Here is a 16,498-nt window from a genome sequence, read left to right as displayed (position 1 = left end):
GAGTCTTTTTCATGCGTCATAGACGCAAATGGAAAAAAATTACCCTTTGTACAATGCGATAAATGCTTCAAAGTTTTACCCTTTTGCAGTCACAAGACTGGAACCTCAGGTTTAAGGCGGCACTCATGTCCCATCACAAAGGGGCAAACAAAACTGGCATTTACTAAATCTTTGCTGGTGCCAGAGAAGTTTAAAAAAGAAACCAGAGACAAATGTGTTCAGTTTGTTTGCCAAGACATTCGACCGTATGATACCATCTCTGGAAAAGGCTTCACACAGCTGGCCCAACATTTGGTCGACACAGCAGCAAGAATAGGAAAATTCGATGTCTGTGAGATACTACCACACCCCACAACGGTGTCAAGAAATGTTGAAATGAGGGCTCAGAGTCTACGTAAACATGTTGTGGAGGAAATCACTGCAACAATATCGAAGTTTGGATGCGCTGTTACAGCAGACATATGGACAGAAACATATCGAAAAACTTCCTTTTTGTCTGCAACCATCCATTACGTTAATGAGCAATCTGAGCTACCTTCAAGAGTGCTTTTTGCTGCCCCTTTTGACCCAAGCACCTCAAAGACAGGTGAAAACATTCGAAGGCACCTGCTGCAGAATCTCAGAGTGTTTGGCATTGATGCGACAGACATGGGCAAAAAGATTATTTTTGTCACAGATCGTGGAGCCAACATGATCAGTGCCTTACGAGAATACACGAGGCTAAACTGCACAGCGCACATACTAAACGTGACTCTCTCCAGTGCGTTTGGTACTGCCATAATCGAAAAGTCTCCAGAGATCGCTAGCCTTCTGACTGATGTTAAAAAGTTGGTTACATATTTCAAACACTCAGGACAGCAGGGCAAGCTTAAAAAGTCACTGAAACAATCCATAGAGACACGATGGAACTCTAACTTTGACATGTTAAATTCTGTCTTGGAACAGTACGAAGACATTGCATCTGTGCTGACTGAGAGCAATAATTATGACAAGATCGGACGCATTAGCATCAGTACTCTTAAGTTACTAGTATCATTCCTAAAACCCTTCAAAGAGGCAACTGACGACTTGGAAACTGATAACACAGCTCCCAGTGCCTCACTTGTTCTTCCGTGGTCTGTGCGATTAATTGAGCACTGTACATCAGCCACAAAAGACCCTCTGCTCTCTGAAATTGCAACCGTCTGTGTAACACGGCTGAAAGAATTACTGTCAGCAGACAGCACTTCATCCCATTCTGTTCACATGATTTATAAAATAGCAACCTTTCTGACACCAAATCTGCGAGGTCTGAGAATGTTAGATGAAAGAGGGCGACAGAATGTGATACAGGGAGTCAAGGAGATGATCGAAGATTTAAAGTTTGATCATGCACATGATGAGGATGTTGAACCAACACCTGCCAAAAGGCCTACTGTTCTTCATAAATTTTCAGATTGGGAGGAAGAGGAAGAATCATGTGGATCAAAATCACTAGATGTTCAGATTCAGGAGTACAGGACCATGAAACTTGAATTATCAAGTCAACAAAACATTTTGCAGTGGTGGAATTCCAACAGTTCCCAGTTCCCTGCCCTGAGCAACCTTGCAAGATTTGTCCTCTGCATCCCGGCAACGAGTGCACCTTCCGAGAGAGCATTCAGCCTTTGTGGTCGGATTTTGGAGGAGAGACGTTCAGTACTGAAACCCTCATCAGTCAGTGACATTCTTTTCCTGCATGGAAATTTAAAATAATTTGGATTTTTTAAGTAAGTTTCGTTCATTTGATTAATAGTTTATAATTTTGAGATGTCGTTTATTGTTGTATTTATATATGCATATTTTCTTTTGTAGGAGAGACCTTGAATTCGACATTGGGACATTTTTTCGTTAAACTGATAGTTTAAACAACCATTTAATTTCGCAGTGGCCAACTATTTTGTTCTTTTGTTTACAATTTTAAGTGACTTTTTTTTTTTTCGCGACACTTTCCCTACTGTGTTGACAGAAAAATGTTACGTTTGTATTTTACATAAAAATAACAAGTAGGCCACAATGCTGTATTCGTTTTTATTTATTTTATTTTTGCAACACGTTTTCCATGTTAAAAGATAAATGTTGCATGTTGACAGATAAATGCATCTTGTTTAAGAAAAATAAATACAATCATTGCACAACCTGCAGTTTTATCTGTTATCTCTATTTTTTGGTGGTACCCCATTTAAATGTGAGATTTTGGAAACCAGATCTAAATTTAGCGGGAACGGTCGGGTCGGGTAGAAAATTATTCTAAGCGGGCAGCGGGTGAACAAAGACTGAATATACAGCGGGAGCGGTCGGGTGCGGTACAAAACCTTGCGGGAGCGGGCGGGAGCGGGACTAAAAAAACATTCCCGCGCAGACCTCTATTCTGAGGTTTAAACAAAGATGTACTAGATGTATTATACCGGTCCCTCGAATCTACAAATCTTTTAGATGTGGATGACTGTTCATTTTCATCTGTGTTTACAGAAACACTGGGTGTTGGAACCTCAGTAGTTTCTTTTTGGCTGACAGACTCTGTGTCACGGTTCAACGGCACGAGGGAACAGGGATGGACACAGGCGCAGAAACCAACCCGGAAGCGAGGTGACAGAAAACAAATGATTTATTTCCGCCCACAGGGAAAACAAAGGTGAAACACAAGGCGACGCCACCACACTAGTGGCGCGTAGGATTCGTCTGAGAAAATGAGGGCGACCTAGACACCTCTAGGAGACGGCTGAACAGCGGGGACAGCGGGGAGGTAGAAACAGGACTAGGTAGGGGCCGGGGCACTGGAACAAGAGGAGATCACGATCAGAGGGATCCAGCAGACAACCAATAATCCTCCGCAGTTGAATTGAATTGCCTTACTTGGTTTCAGATGGAGGGGACAGGTGGAGCGGAAAACCCGGAAGCGGTCGAGGCGTGGGGAGGCAGGCAGGTAGGTGAGCAGTGGGTCGGCAGGCCACGTTGTGTGAGCAGCTGGCGGCCCAGGTCCAGGAGGACGGGAGCGAGGGGAACAAGATCTCCACTCCGGGTGCTATCGCTGAGGACAAGAAAAGACAGGTCAGTCATCACACGGCGTTAAGACAAGGTTTGAGGATGCTCCACTGAACTAACATGGGAATAGCAGATACTCAGGCGATGAGTGGTTGAGAGCGCAGGTCTGATATACCGCTGGCACGATTGCTCACAGGTGGTCAGCCAGGGAGGGGCAACCTGACTCCGCCTAAAGGAGGAGGAGCCGCTGTCTGAGACCTGCAGGTGCCCAACCAGACCATGACACTCTGGAGCTGTACAAGAGGAATAAAGAGCTGCAATGCTTTTGTGAACCTGACCTGGGAGAGAAATATATTTTTGTTTTGTTTTTGTTTGTCTTCTTGTTTTTTTTTTTTTGTTTTTTTTTATTCATATTTTGGATGGACAGAAACGTTAACAAATATACAACTGGAATAATCATACTGTCAGTTCTCTGTCCGTTTCTTAACAACAACCAACAAATAAGGACTAACAGTAACTAAGACAAACAGACAAACAAACAAACAAACAAACAAACAAAAAAAAAAAAAACCAGGAGAAACAAAATGATATACCGCCTCCTGGGAAACATCAGCAAAAACAAAAGTAATGGGGGCAAAACACCCAGGTGCCTAAAAACAAAACATAACCTTGACCACTGATGACATTAAGACAATTTCTTCCCTCTACTGACTTTCAAAGTAAAAAAAAAAAAAAAAAAAAAAAAAGACAACAACAAAAATACCAATGACACATGAAACCCCCCCCCCCCCCCCCCCCAAAAAAAGAACATTTATCATAATATCTAGGAGACATTCTCGATGTACACCAAAAAAGGACCCCAGACCTGCTCAAAAATGTCTTCTCTCCCCTTAATTCTGTACATAACCCGTTCATATGATGCCATCTTAGACATTTGTTCAGTCCATTCCCTGAGAGAACAGGGGCTGGATGACTTCCAGTGCCTAAGTATTATCCTGCATCCAGTTATGAAAGCCAGACGCATCCACAATCTCTGTTTTTTTGAAAGGATAATTTGTCTTCTTGTTTTATTTGATTCCTTGTGGGATTTGGATCCAACAAGTAAAGTATGCATATTATGCACACACACAAACACACATGCAGCTATTACCATTTTTTGTATTCTTGAATAAAGACATTGATCTGACACATTTAAAATGCAGCCAATTGTTTTTATTGTTATATTATTAAGAAAAAAGAAAAGGTGGGGGTGGGGGGATGTAAAGAAGAGCTTAAAGGAAAGGGCTAGAGGAGAGAAAACCCCAACAATTAGCAGGGCATTTTTTTACTTGGACAAATTGTTAATAAAGTTTCCATATCTGTAACAATGATGACGGTATAATTGTTTATAAACAATTATATTGACAATTATATGTGTCCAGTATGTTGGCTCATTTTCTTTTACTTTTTGCATTTGAAAATAAAAGTTGGGCTGATTTTGACACCATTACAAGAAGTGTTGTTAATGATTCTTTTTGAATTAAAATCAGGTTACCACAAATTGTTTTTTAATTTAATTTCATTTGAAATGTTTGTCAGTGGGTAAACAATTCGTAATGCAAAGTCAGAAACATCGAGTTATTCTTGTACTGCATGCTTGCAATAAATAAGTTGTCCTAACAGTCAGTCAAAGGAGCTTGGAAAGAAAAGCGTCTGGACTTCTTTGAGTTGAAGTGACTGATATATATATTTTTTGTCTGTTTGTTTTGTTGGTTTTTGTTTTTTGCCCTTTATCACCATTCCTCTTCCCTGCTGTTTTTCTTTCCCTCTTTCTTTCTCCCCTTTCTTTCCCCCAGTCATGTCTGTCCTATGTGTAGCAAGTGAAAATAAAATAAACAAGAAAAACAAAGGTGAATCAAATAGACCAATACGGCAAGGCCGGGATGGTCCATTTGGTAAAGTAAATCGGTTAGTTATATTTAACATAATGTTAAATGGCAACATCCTGTTTACAATGTTACCATTTCACATTATGTTAAATGGTAACATTCTGTTTACAATGTTACCATTTTACATTGTGTTAAATGGTAACATTCTGTTTACAATGTTACCATTTTACATTATGTTAAATGGTAACATTCTGTTTACAATGTTACCATTTTACCTTGTGTTAAATGGTAACATTCTGTTTACAATGTTACCATTTTACATTGTGTTAAATGGTAACATTCTGTTTACAATGTTACCATTTTACATTATGTTAAATGGTAACATTCTGTTTACAATGTTACCATTTTACATTGTGTTAAATGGTAACATTCTGTTTACAATGTTACCATTTTACCTTGTGTTAAATGGTAACATTCTGTTTACAATGTTACCATTTCACATTGTGTTAAATGGTAACATTCTGTTTACAATGTTACCATTTCACATTATGTTAAATGGTAACATTCTGTTTACAATGTTACCATTTTACATTATGTTAAATGGTAACATTCTGTTTACAATGTTACCATTTCACATTGTGTTAAATGGTAACATTATGTTTACAATGTTACCATTTCACATTATGTTAAATGGTAACATTCTGTTTACAATGTTACCATTTTACATTATGTTAAATGGTAACATTCTGTTTACAATGTTACCATTTCACATTGTGTTAAATGGTAACATTATGTTTACAATGTTACCATTTACATTATGTTAAATTGTAACATTATGTTTACGATGTTACCATTTTACATTATGTTAGATTGTCAGTAGGCCTGGTACCGGAACCGGTACTGGACCCCCTTTTACTTTCAGCCATCAGAAGAGGGTACACTGTGGTCATAACAATACTCAGACTGTAGCATTTAAAGGTCCCAAAGTGTACCAGGAAAATATCCCCCGCACGATTACACCAGCAGCCTGAATTGTGAATGTGAGGGAGGATGGATCCATGCTTTCATGTTGTTCACTCCAGGCTGATATAAAAATGATATAACTAATACTACTTCTACTAATAATGACAATAACAACAAAATAATAATAATAATGTCAAAAATACCAGTAATAATAATAACAATAACAACATAAACAACAACATTACTACTAATAATAATAAAGATAAACAAATGTATTAAAAAATTAATAATGATAATAATAATAATAAAACTGATCATAACAGTAACAATATCAATCATAATAACAACAGTACTAACAACAATAATAACAATAACAATGAAGGTGTTGCTGCAGATCTGAGTCCCGACTCTGCTGCCTTTCTAGCCTTTCTGATCACCAGCTGCTGTGTCAGAACAATGGGGCTGTTCTTCTTCTCCACGGTGAACGATGGAGTGAACGTAAACCACTTCAGATGGAGGATCAGCACACTGAAAGAGATGAGACAAAGAGGAGAGGCTCAAAGGAAGACGCAAGGAGGACATGACATGAACAAAACTGACACCGACTGAACTGTGGTGGTTTGAGGCCTTTGGGGACCGATTTGAGGTTACTCACTTTGGCAGGTTCAAGAACAACAGCTCCTCTTTGATCTTCTTAGCTCCGCACTGGCATTCGTAGTCCAACAGGCCGCCCTGCAGCAGGGAGCAGGAGGAACAGGTGCATTAGAGTTAAACTCTTTTACAGATGAATTCACATATTCGTGGGAGCAATCCTGTTCACAGAATAGAGTCTAAACGAGCTCTTACTTTCAGACTCCAGCCCCGCCCTTCAGCAGCATCCTGCTGGCTGGCACAACCTTGCCATTGGCTGCTGCCAGGGACTCAACAGGTTAGAACAAAAATATAAATATTATATCTGAGTTCTTATGTGGACCCGCCTTCCAGACACAACCTCACCTTCCATGAATGTCCACAGGTTAGCGGCCCTCGCTCTGCTGGTCCTCCAAAGTAAGAAAAAATGAGGAAAAAATAAGGAGCAGACCAAGCAAAAGAGGGTATTTAAAGAGACAGTGCTCTTAAGGTGCATTTTTGGCGAGTTTTATTATCTAAATGTCATTGTGTCACTTTCTTATGAGGCTTCAGTGAACTGAAAAAGCTTCTGGGATGAGAGGCGAAACGTCTTCAAAAAAGTTAAAGAAGTCCGGTTGCTTTTTTCCCCCAAGCTCCTTAGAGTTCTCTGAAAATGGTCAGGTAGAAGGACTGGACTGAAAATGAGTAAAAAAGCAGCCAAAGCCCAAGGAAGTTGAAAGACTGGAAACTATTGCTGAGGTCATGTCAGTGTAAAAAGTTACCTACAAGTCTGGCACCTTGGAAGCAAAACATAAAGAAATAAGGTGTAAGGCCAAATGTTTGGTCCTGCAGCCAACCGGACTATGAAATATAGAGCACAGGTGAACAAAGTGAGGCAGCAGTTTGCTGATTTCCACCTTGTGCCTTTCATGTTGATCAGCTTAGTAGTTTGCCAGCTTTCTAGCTGTTAAAGACTTTTGGCGAGAGGTTATTCATATTTGAACTCTAACCCCTCTTTTTTACTGTTTTTTTGTTTGTTTGTTTTTGGGGGTTTTTGTTGTCTTAGATGGCCTGACTCAGCAGGTGGGGGCAGTTTCTGAGTTTACCTTCGTTCAAACAGTGCAGAAATGGTTTCGCTATGCTCCAGACCAGATGGGTGGTGCAGGACGCCCGATATCCAGCCCCATCATGGAGTAAACTAAAAACAGTAAATAATACATTTAACAAACAAGCAAGCTCTAAATTTAAGCGGAGAGACTGCAGACATAGCCGCACCATTCCAGGGATTTTTGGTTAGCATGAGGGGTCTAGCCAGGACCCTTACTGGATACTGGGTGGGAATCGAACGTGCGACTCCAAAGATGTGTAGTATTACCACTACACTATCCAGCTGCGCTACACTATCCAACAAAAAAAGTTTTTAGAAAATTTGATAAAGTCTGATGCTTAATATTGTAGGGATATTAATATCCCTATGATATTAATACGGATTAATAACACAGAGAAGTCATACTTCTGTTATGACAGAATTAATTGGGTAAATTATATTTACAATTGTAACATTGTAAACTTAATGTTACGATTTTACATCATGTTGCAATTTAACATAATGTGAAATTGTAACATTGTAAACATAATGTTACAATTTTACAATTGTAACATCCATCCATCCATCCATCTTCATCCGCTTTATCCGAGGTCGCGGGGGCAGCAGCCTAAGCAAAGAGGCCCAGACCTCCCTCTCCCCAGCCACCTCCTCCAGCTTATCCGGGGGAACACCAAGGCGTTCCCAGGCCAGCCGAGAGATATAATCTCTCCAGCGTGTCCTGGGTCTGCCCCGGGGCCTCCTCCCGGTGGGACATGCCTGGAACACCTCACCCAGGAGGCGCCCAGGGGGCATCCTTGTCAGATGCCCGAACCACCTCAGCTGGCTCCTTTCGATGTGGAGCAGCAGCTGCTCTACTCTGAGCCCCTCCCGGACGGCCGAACTTCTCACCCTATCTCTAAGGGAGAGGCCAGCCACCCTTCGGAGGAAGCTCATTTCTGCCGCTTGTATACGCGATCTCGTTCTTTCGGTCACTACCCACAGCTCGTGGCCATAGGTGAGGGTAGGGATTGTAACATTGTAAACATAATACAATTTTACATTATGTTACTGTCAGAGTCGGACGGTGCCCCGACCGGTCGACCTGTGTGTGTGTGTTTTTTTGTTCTCCTCTCTCGCTCCGCTTTTTCTCCGCTGCGATTGTTACGCGGTCGCGTAGCAACGGGAGACCTCCGACCCGTAAGTGCTGCTGCTCTGAGCTGCCTACTAAGCCTGGACGCGATCGAGACGGAGAGACGGAAGGGGACACTTCACTGATTCTAGGGAGTTTTGTGGACACACGAGGGGAGACGGGGAGAGGAGCACTGAAGGGACTTGCACTGTGGATAACTGTGGATTGATTTTGGCTTCACTATAAATAAAGACACTGTTCAACTTAAACGAGAAGTCCGCGTCTAGGTTCGCTAACTCACCACCCTTAACAGCTACAATTTAACATCATGTAAAATTGTAACATCATGTTACAATTTGTAAATTGTAACATTGTAAACATAATGTTACAATTTTATATGATGTTAAACTGTAACATAAAGTAAAATTGTAACATTATGTTTACAATGTTACAATTTGTAAATTGTAACATTGTAAACATAATGTTACAATTTTACTTTATGTTAAACTGTAACATAATGTAAAATTGTAACATTATGTTTACAATGTTACAATTTTACATTATGTTAAATTGTAACATAATGCTTAACAGATAATGGTTATCCTCTTTTTATATCATACATCATTGTCTCTGTAGGAGGGTCTGGAGCACCCCCTGCTGAGCCGCTGGGTTCAGTACCTTGCAGGCAGGTCCGACGATGACTTCATCATCTCACCTGAGCTCAAAATTCTGGTGCGTGAAGGCGTCCCTCGGGAGCATCGGCAGAGAGTGTGGCGCTGTTTGGTCCGAGCCAGAACTTTGACAAGCCAAGAGTGCCACACGCAACGCTATCAGCAGGTACAGCTGTAGAGAGAGAGAGTGCTTTATCCGCACCTGAGCACAGGTGGCTCCTCCTTCTTCCTGTCGGGAATGCTGGCGAGCACTCAGTAATCCTGTTCTGTTTCCAGCTGTGTGAGAAGAGTCGGACAGCTCCTAATCCTGCCTCCAGGCAGGTCCAGCTGGACCTTCACCGAACCCTGACGACCAATCAGCACTTCTCCTCGCCGTCCAGCCCCGCCCTCCAGCCCTGCCCTCCAGCAGCTCCGCCGCATCCTTCTGGCCTTCTCCGGGCATAACCCTGCCATTGGCTACTGCCAGGTACTCAACAGGTCAGAACAAAAGTATAAATTTTATATCTGAGTTCTTATGTGGACCCGCCTTCCAGGCAGAACCTCACCTTCCATCAATGTCCACAGGTTAGCGGCCCTCGCTCTGCTGGTCCTCCAAAGTGACGAAGACGCCTTCTGGTGTCTGGTGGCAGTGGTGGAAGCCATCATGCCTCAGGACTACTACACCAAGAATCTGGTTGGCCTCTCAGGTCAGCAGACACACTCACCTGCTTGCCTGCTGTGATCTGTTTTAGTGATCAGTGAGGCTGATCTCTGTGAGTCTTTGTGCTCAGGCGGACCAGCGCGTGCTGAAGGACTTCATGGCGGAGAAGCTTCCTCGCCTGGCATCTCACTTTGAGGATCACAACATTGACGTCTCTCTGGTCACCTTCAACTGGTTCCTGGTGGTTTTTGTGGAGAGTCTGCCCAGCGACATCCTGATGCCTCTGTGGGACGCCTTCCTGTATGAGGGTACCAAGGTACCATACACCCGAACATACCATGACAGAAATGCAGACAACACTTGAATGCACCACAGTAGTGTCCATGGAAACAAAAATGATTTTGTTTTCACCTTTAGATGTCTTTATTTACATTTTAGGAGTAATAAGACATTGTTTACTAAGCATGGGGAACTGTCATGTGACATGAAATAGGAGTGGGAAAGCAGATCATTCTAGTAACGACCTCACAGTCTACCACAAGCAGCGTAAATCCAGACGATGAGCGGGACAATGGCTTTGGGCTTGTTTCTGCAATGTGACAAATGCAGCACAGCTTTTACATCGTTTGTCTCAGGAAATAAAATCACAGTTCAGACACAGAAATATATACCACACAGGGATAAATGCTGACAACAGCTTCAGCCACGTAGATCCAACCCAAAAGTTTAATTTAAACTTAAAGCTCAACTACCAAGTAAGTTAATATTATCTGGCAACTGAGGAACCAAGTGGCTTATTGGAAATCGATCAGAGCTGTAATGAGTAAAGGGCCCAACTGCACCACAACTGAAAGAGTAATTTTATGACTCACCTCCTCAAAGTTTCCAATTAATTGTGTGGCGTGAGTGTCCTGTTATGAAATGCGTGTCTGTGCTGCAGGTGATCTTCAGATACACTCTGGCTCTGTTCAAATACAAAGAGGACGACATCCTGAAGATTCACGACAGCGTGGAGATCTACCAGTACCTACGCTTCTTCACAAAGACCGTCTCCAATGCCAGGTACGCACTCGCCTCCACCCGCCTTAATCTACGAGCTGTTACACTCTCAGAAGTGTAGCGGATGTAGCTGTTGAATCTTTGAGCTTCAAACCCTTTTTACTGAAATTTTGTGAGAAGTTTAAATTTCCCTGATCACAGTAACAACGATTTAAAGATTTTTAAGTATCTGCAGCTCTCGGATACATGTGGTCCAGTCAGTCCAGTATTTCCTGCTCAAACTGCAGTACCTGAAGTATCAAGCAGCATAAAACAGAAACACTCAAGCTGATCAGTTTCCAGTTCCTCTGTGTTGGTGATCGAGTCCTTTCCACCTGCGTGTGTCCATGCAGGAAGCTGACCAGCATCGCCTTCAACGACATGAACCCATTCCCCAGCCGGCTGCTGAGGAACCGGCGAGTGCTCCACCTGGAGCGCCTGCAGGCGGAGCTGCGTGAGCTGGAGGAGCAGCACAAGGAGTTCATCACCGAGAGCGTCGTACGGAAAGACAAAGAGCTCGACGTCATGGTGAGCGAGGACGACGAGGACCTCTGATCACACGGGACGCTTCAGCTGCTCACTTCGAGACGACGATGAGTTTTCCATGAGTTCAAGAGAATTTTACTAAACCGGCTGTTAACTGGTTTCCTTCACACCAAACACAGGATTGTGTCAGGTTCACCATCTCTACTAACACTACAAGGAAACAGACGCATACAGATTTAACTGCATCACATCTCTGAAACAAGCTTGCAGTAAACAAATGTGTACTGTGTTCACGTGTGTAATAAGTCAGGCTGCAGAAATGTGCAGATGTATTTCAGTGAATTCATTTGGATTAATATGTGATAGCTTATTTATTTCATTGCATCTTTTGCTTTATACCTAAAAATGCGTGACATTTCTAAATGTAGTCACATCCCTATGAAACATGGTTGATTATCAGCTGTAGTCACAGCTGGTGATAAAGTAATTAAAATGTCCAGCTATTCAAAAATAGGGCATTCTGCACAATGAGTACTTTTTGGTACTTGAAGTATATTTTGATGCTGATGCTTCAGGGCATTGTGCTGCATTGTCGAAGCTCTCTGGGCTTCCGGTTAGAACGTCCTCACAGTGTTTTATTTTGATCTGGTGTAAAGTGCATTGTGCAGAAATGACAGCATGATAGTCACATGATAAAACTGACTTTTCTTTTTTTTTTTAATTTTACTGGGTGTGCATCTTGTTCAAATGTCTTTTTCAGCATTTGTACATAAATATTCTGTATATAAATATTTGATTTTCATTTATTTTACAGAGTCCTTTATTTTGTTTCACAAATATGACATTCATGTCAAATGACATCTGCAGACTTTATAATGACCAGCAGGGGGCAGTGTATTGCAGTCTATGAGAACATTTACTGAGACCTGTTTCATGCACTAGTTTCATGTCTCATTGAATCCAACATGATGTTGATTTTGTAAATTAAGGTCACATCTTCATCACATCTAATTTCAAAACACTGATCAATTTTTAAAAAAAATGAATTCCATACCAATTGCAGGAATAAAATAGGAATAAATAACAAACGAGAAATACATACAAAACAAGAGAAAGGCACACATGAGAGAACAGGTCACATGACAGCACAGCATTATCTACCCACAATTTGAACTAAATAACAGATAGCACAGGCAATGAAAACAAACGGAAATCAGAATAAATTTAAAAACTTTTATTGATGTTAACTTGAAGTGCTGAATTAGCCCTGTTGTCAGTTCAAATCACTTCAATCTATAGCGCACTTTAGGGTCTTTAGACCTTAAAAAGTAATACACTGCAAGGTAAGCTTGCAGCATCTTACTTTAAGGTCAACTGTGAAACTTTGTGGAAAGCCTGAGACAAGTTGATGAGTCAGTGAAGCGCACTTCCTTCTGATGACGGCTATACTGAGGTGAGTTTTTAAGCATATCCTGAACTTTATTCATTATTAGACTTCTGACACCTGGCAAATAAACTCTCACGCGATATGAGAACATAACAGCAAAAAGCCAGTAGCTGGTACATGAATGGATAAAAATTGGATCCCTCAGGGAGGCGCCACCACTTGATCTTCTCCACCGTCGTGGTTGGTGTTCTTCGTCGTCGTTGGCCAAGGTTGAGTCGGAGATCCATCACAAGTAGCCGATGTTGAGGGCCAATATTGGTTGATGGTATGACTTTTACGTTCATGACTAGGCTGAGATGGGGTCTTCGGACTAGCCAGTAGTCGATTTGGGTGTCTCTGCCGCCGCTGGAGTACGTGATGAGGTGTGCCGGCTTCTTTTTGAAGAAGGTGTTGGTCACGGCAAGATCGTGGGCCTCTGCGTAGTCCAGTACCCGGCAACCCTCGTCGTTTCTGGTCCCAAATCCTTGGCCGCCATGGAATCGGTGATATCCGTCTCTCCCCTTGCCTACATGTCCATTTAGGTCGCCGCCTACCGCCACGTGTTCCTCAGGGCTAATCGTTTGCAGGTGGTTGTCGAGGGCGCGCCAGAATTCTGTCTTCTCCTCGTCGGGGCAGTTGGTCTGTGGTGCATAGCAGGAGATAATCCGTAGGACGGTCGGGTCGGCGTCGATCTTCACTGACATGATCCGATCCGATATGCGGGTAACTTCGACCACGTTGTGCCGGAGCTTTATTATTAGACTTCTGACACCTGGCAAATAAACTCTCACGCGATATGAGAACATAACAGCAAAAAGCCAGTAGCTGGTACATGAATGGATAAAAATTGGATCCCTCTTAGATTGAATTGGTTGCCCTCTTATATTACGTTGTTTTGAACCTAACCGCATCCACTGAATTAATGCAGTTTTCAGGACAGTAAAAACAGAGAACTCTGATATACACAATTTCTGATTGCTGATAGTGTTTCTTAATGCAAAATGGGCTTCCATTTAAAATGCAATTGCTTTATGTTCGATCTTTAGTGAAGAAGGATCATTTTTGATTCTGTGGACAAGGGATGCAAATGGAATGTGAAGGCAACAGGTAGTAGGGTGAATTAGGGTTTCGTGTGGTCTTCAGTGCATGAATTTTATTGCCACTTTATTTCAACTTTTTATTAATGTACTCAAAAGAAAAACAAGAACCACAAAGGAGATTCTTGTGATTCTTGTTTGTGCTATCTGTTTGTGAAAGAAAGCACATTTTACCACATCATACTGTGTTTGCTGCCATTTATTTTACTCGTCCTGCCTGAGTGTCTGGGCTGCGTTTGTCTGTGCACCTTTGTTCTGGCCTTCTGCTGATGGGTTTCACATGCTGGGCTTTCCCTCTTGGTCCACACCCAGCAGCCTGCTGCTGACCACACACAGCCTACAAACTGATCCATCCATGCATCCATCCATGCATGCATGGCCTGGTTATTGTTGAGTTATCACCTGCAGCTCCTTGCTCATAACCAGGTAGATACTGGGCTGGGCCTGATCTCTGAGCTCAATAACAATGACAAAAATGCCAAACACTTTACTCTTCATGGTAAAAAATGTTTATAATACAGTAAAAACTGGATGTAGCCAAAATCAGTGTTTTATATACAGTGTAAGTGAACAACATTGCTACACTGCTGGTGTTTGATTGATAGAGGCTTTCTTTATAAGAACTATGATATCATTTCTTTTGCTGATTAACAGTTTTTATATAATTTTTATATCATATATAGCTTTCAAGAAGCCAAAGATCACTGGACGAAAAGACTACTCTGACATCTGGTCAGGAAGTCTTTTGAGCGCCTGGTTCTCTCCTATCTTAAGACCCTCACGGCCCCCCTCCTGGACCCCCTGCAGTTTGCATACAGAGCCAACAGGTCTGTAGACGATGCCATCAACATGGCCCTACACTTTGTCCTGCAGAATCTATGCTAGGATCCTGTTTGTGGACTTCAGCTCTACCTTCAACACCATCCTTTCAGACCTTCTTCAAGGATTGCTTTCCCAGATGAATGTGCCTGATCCCATCTGCCGGTGGATCACTGACTTCCTGACGGACAGGAAGCAACCAGTGAGGCTGGGGAAGAATGTCTTGGACTCCCGGACCATCAGCACGAGCTCCCCTCAGGGCTGTGTTCTTTCTTCTATGCCCTTCTCCCTGTACACCAACTGCCGCACCTCCAACCACCAGTCTGTCAAATTAATTAAGCTTGCAGATGACACCACCATTATTGGACTCCTCTCAGACGGGGATAAGTCTGCCTACAGGATGGAGGCTGAACATCTGGTGTCCTGATGCAGCCGCAACAACCAGGTGCTGAATAAGTGTTATTTTCATTTACCACTGGCCCAAGTACATTTTTATTGGCTTGTGAACAAAGCTGTAGTTTTTGTATTTTTAAATATTAACGCAATTTAATTGAGACATTATTTATATTATTTCACTTTCAATGTGAAAAATGCTGTAAAAACGTTGAAAATAATGGTCACCCCTGTTCGCTGCAATGTAAAATAGTACAACTGCTGTCAGCCTTCATTAAGTTGCATCATTTAAACATTTGCATATTTTTATTCAACTTCTGCAGGATGCTTTGATGAAAGACTCCCTTTTCCCAAGTAGAGGCTTTACTAGAGGTCACAGGAACAGCGCTGCTGTTTTGGATGCGGAAAAATGTTGTCTTTCACTCTACCTGAGCTCAGTGTTTCAATAAGGGCTCCGCCTCATTGTAGCTGACGCTGAAATGTTTGTGTGGGTTGCCATGACAACACCAGAAGTGCATCTGAGATCGTGTCCAAATTCATGGGCTGCATCCTCCTGAGGACTCGGTGTTCTGACAAAACGTCTTACTTTGGCAAAACGTCCTACCGTAAGTAGTTCATGCGTTCTCGGCGGCTCTAGTGACCCTCGAACTCTCGGCTAGCTATCGAGGTGGTGGATAACATACGTCTCCCCCACAAGAGCACGAACCTACAACTTTTCTACTACTGGTTTTACAAGGCGTACACGGTAAAAACATTATGCTGTTATTTGTTAAGCACTTGTGCATCTTGTGAAAAGAAATAAGTGGCTGAGATGGATGTCATATGTGCTATTGATATTATTTTACTCGTTTCTAGTTTTCACGGTGCTCCATGATTGTGAGAGGAATAAAAAAGAATTGTGGACATCAGTACGAAGCATGGATTCTTTTGACCAGAGTAGATACACTGGTCCCTTGAATATACTAATCTTTTTGAGGTGGGTGACTGTTCCTGTGTATTTACAGAAACAATGGTTGTGATAACCTCAGCTGTTTCAGAGGGTGACTGTTCGTTGCTTTGCGCACTTTTAAATCTGTATACAATGGTTTGTTCCCTTTTTGTGTTCTGAGGTAGAGGTCTGCATTCCCGCGGCTGTCCCGCGGGAGCCGCGGGACCCGACCAGATTTCTTGCAGCGCGGGAATAAATTTCCAAATAAAATGCGGTAGCGGTCGGTAACTCTGGTGTAATTTGAACGGGAGCGGGCGGTCTGAAAATATAGCGTGCCCGAC

General features: G+C 42.3%; 1 long non-coding RNA gene and 1 pseudogene across 1 annotated transcript; one reads left to right on the top strand and one right to left on the bottom strand.

Annotated features, from left to right (window-relative positions):
• Positions 1–2,565: 2,565 nt before the first annotated feature.
• LOC147337339 (uncharacterized) lies at positions 2,566–3,282 on the bottom strand. Its single transcript, XR_015124740.1, has 3 exons — positions 3,124–3,282; positions 2,875–3,049; positions 2,566–2,795 (listed from the first exon to the last, which is right to left on the bottom strand). It is a non-coding gene; the product is annotated as an uncharacterized LOC147337339 (long non-coding RNA).
• A 3,008-nt stretch (positions 3,283–6,290) lies between these two features.
• LOC147337338 (TBC1 domain family member 2A-like) lies at positions 6,291–11,563 on the top strand (annotated as a pseudogene).
• The last annotated feature ends 4,935 nt before the right edge of the window (positions 11,564–16,498 follow it).

This window comes from Aulonocara sp. 'chitande type north' Nkhata Bay, linkage group LG2 (assembly GCF_057382095.1).
Source record: "Aulonocara sp. 'chitande type north' Nkhata Bay isolate Kocher_YH1m ecotype deep benthic linkage group LG2, A_spYH_male_GT1.1, whole genome shotgun sequence".
Classification (NCBI taxonomy): domain Eukaryota; kingdom Metazoa; phylum Chordata; class Actinopteri; order Cichliformes; family Cichlidae; genus Aulonocara; species Aulonocara sp. 'chitande type north' Nkhata Bay.
Note: the sequence above shows the minus strand (reverse complement) of the source record. Positions and strands in the feature narration are given on the sequence as shown.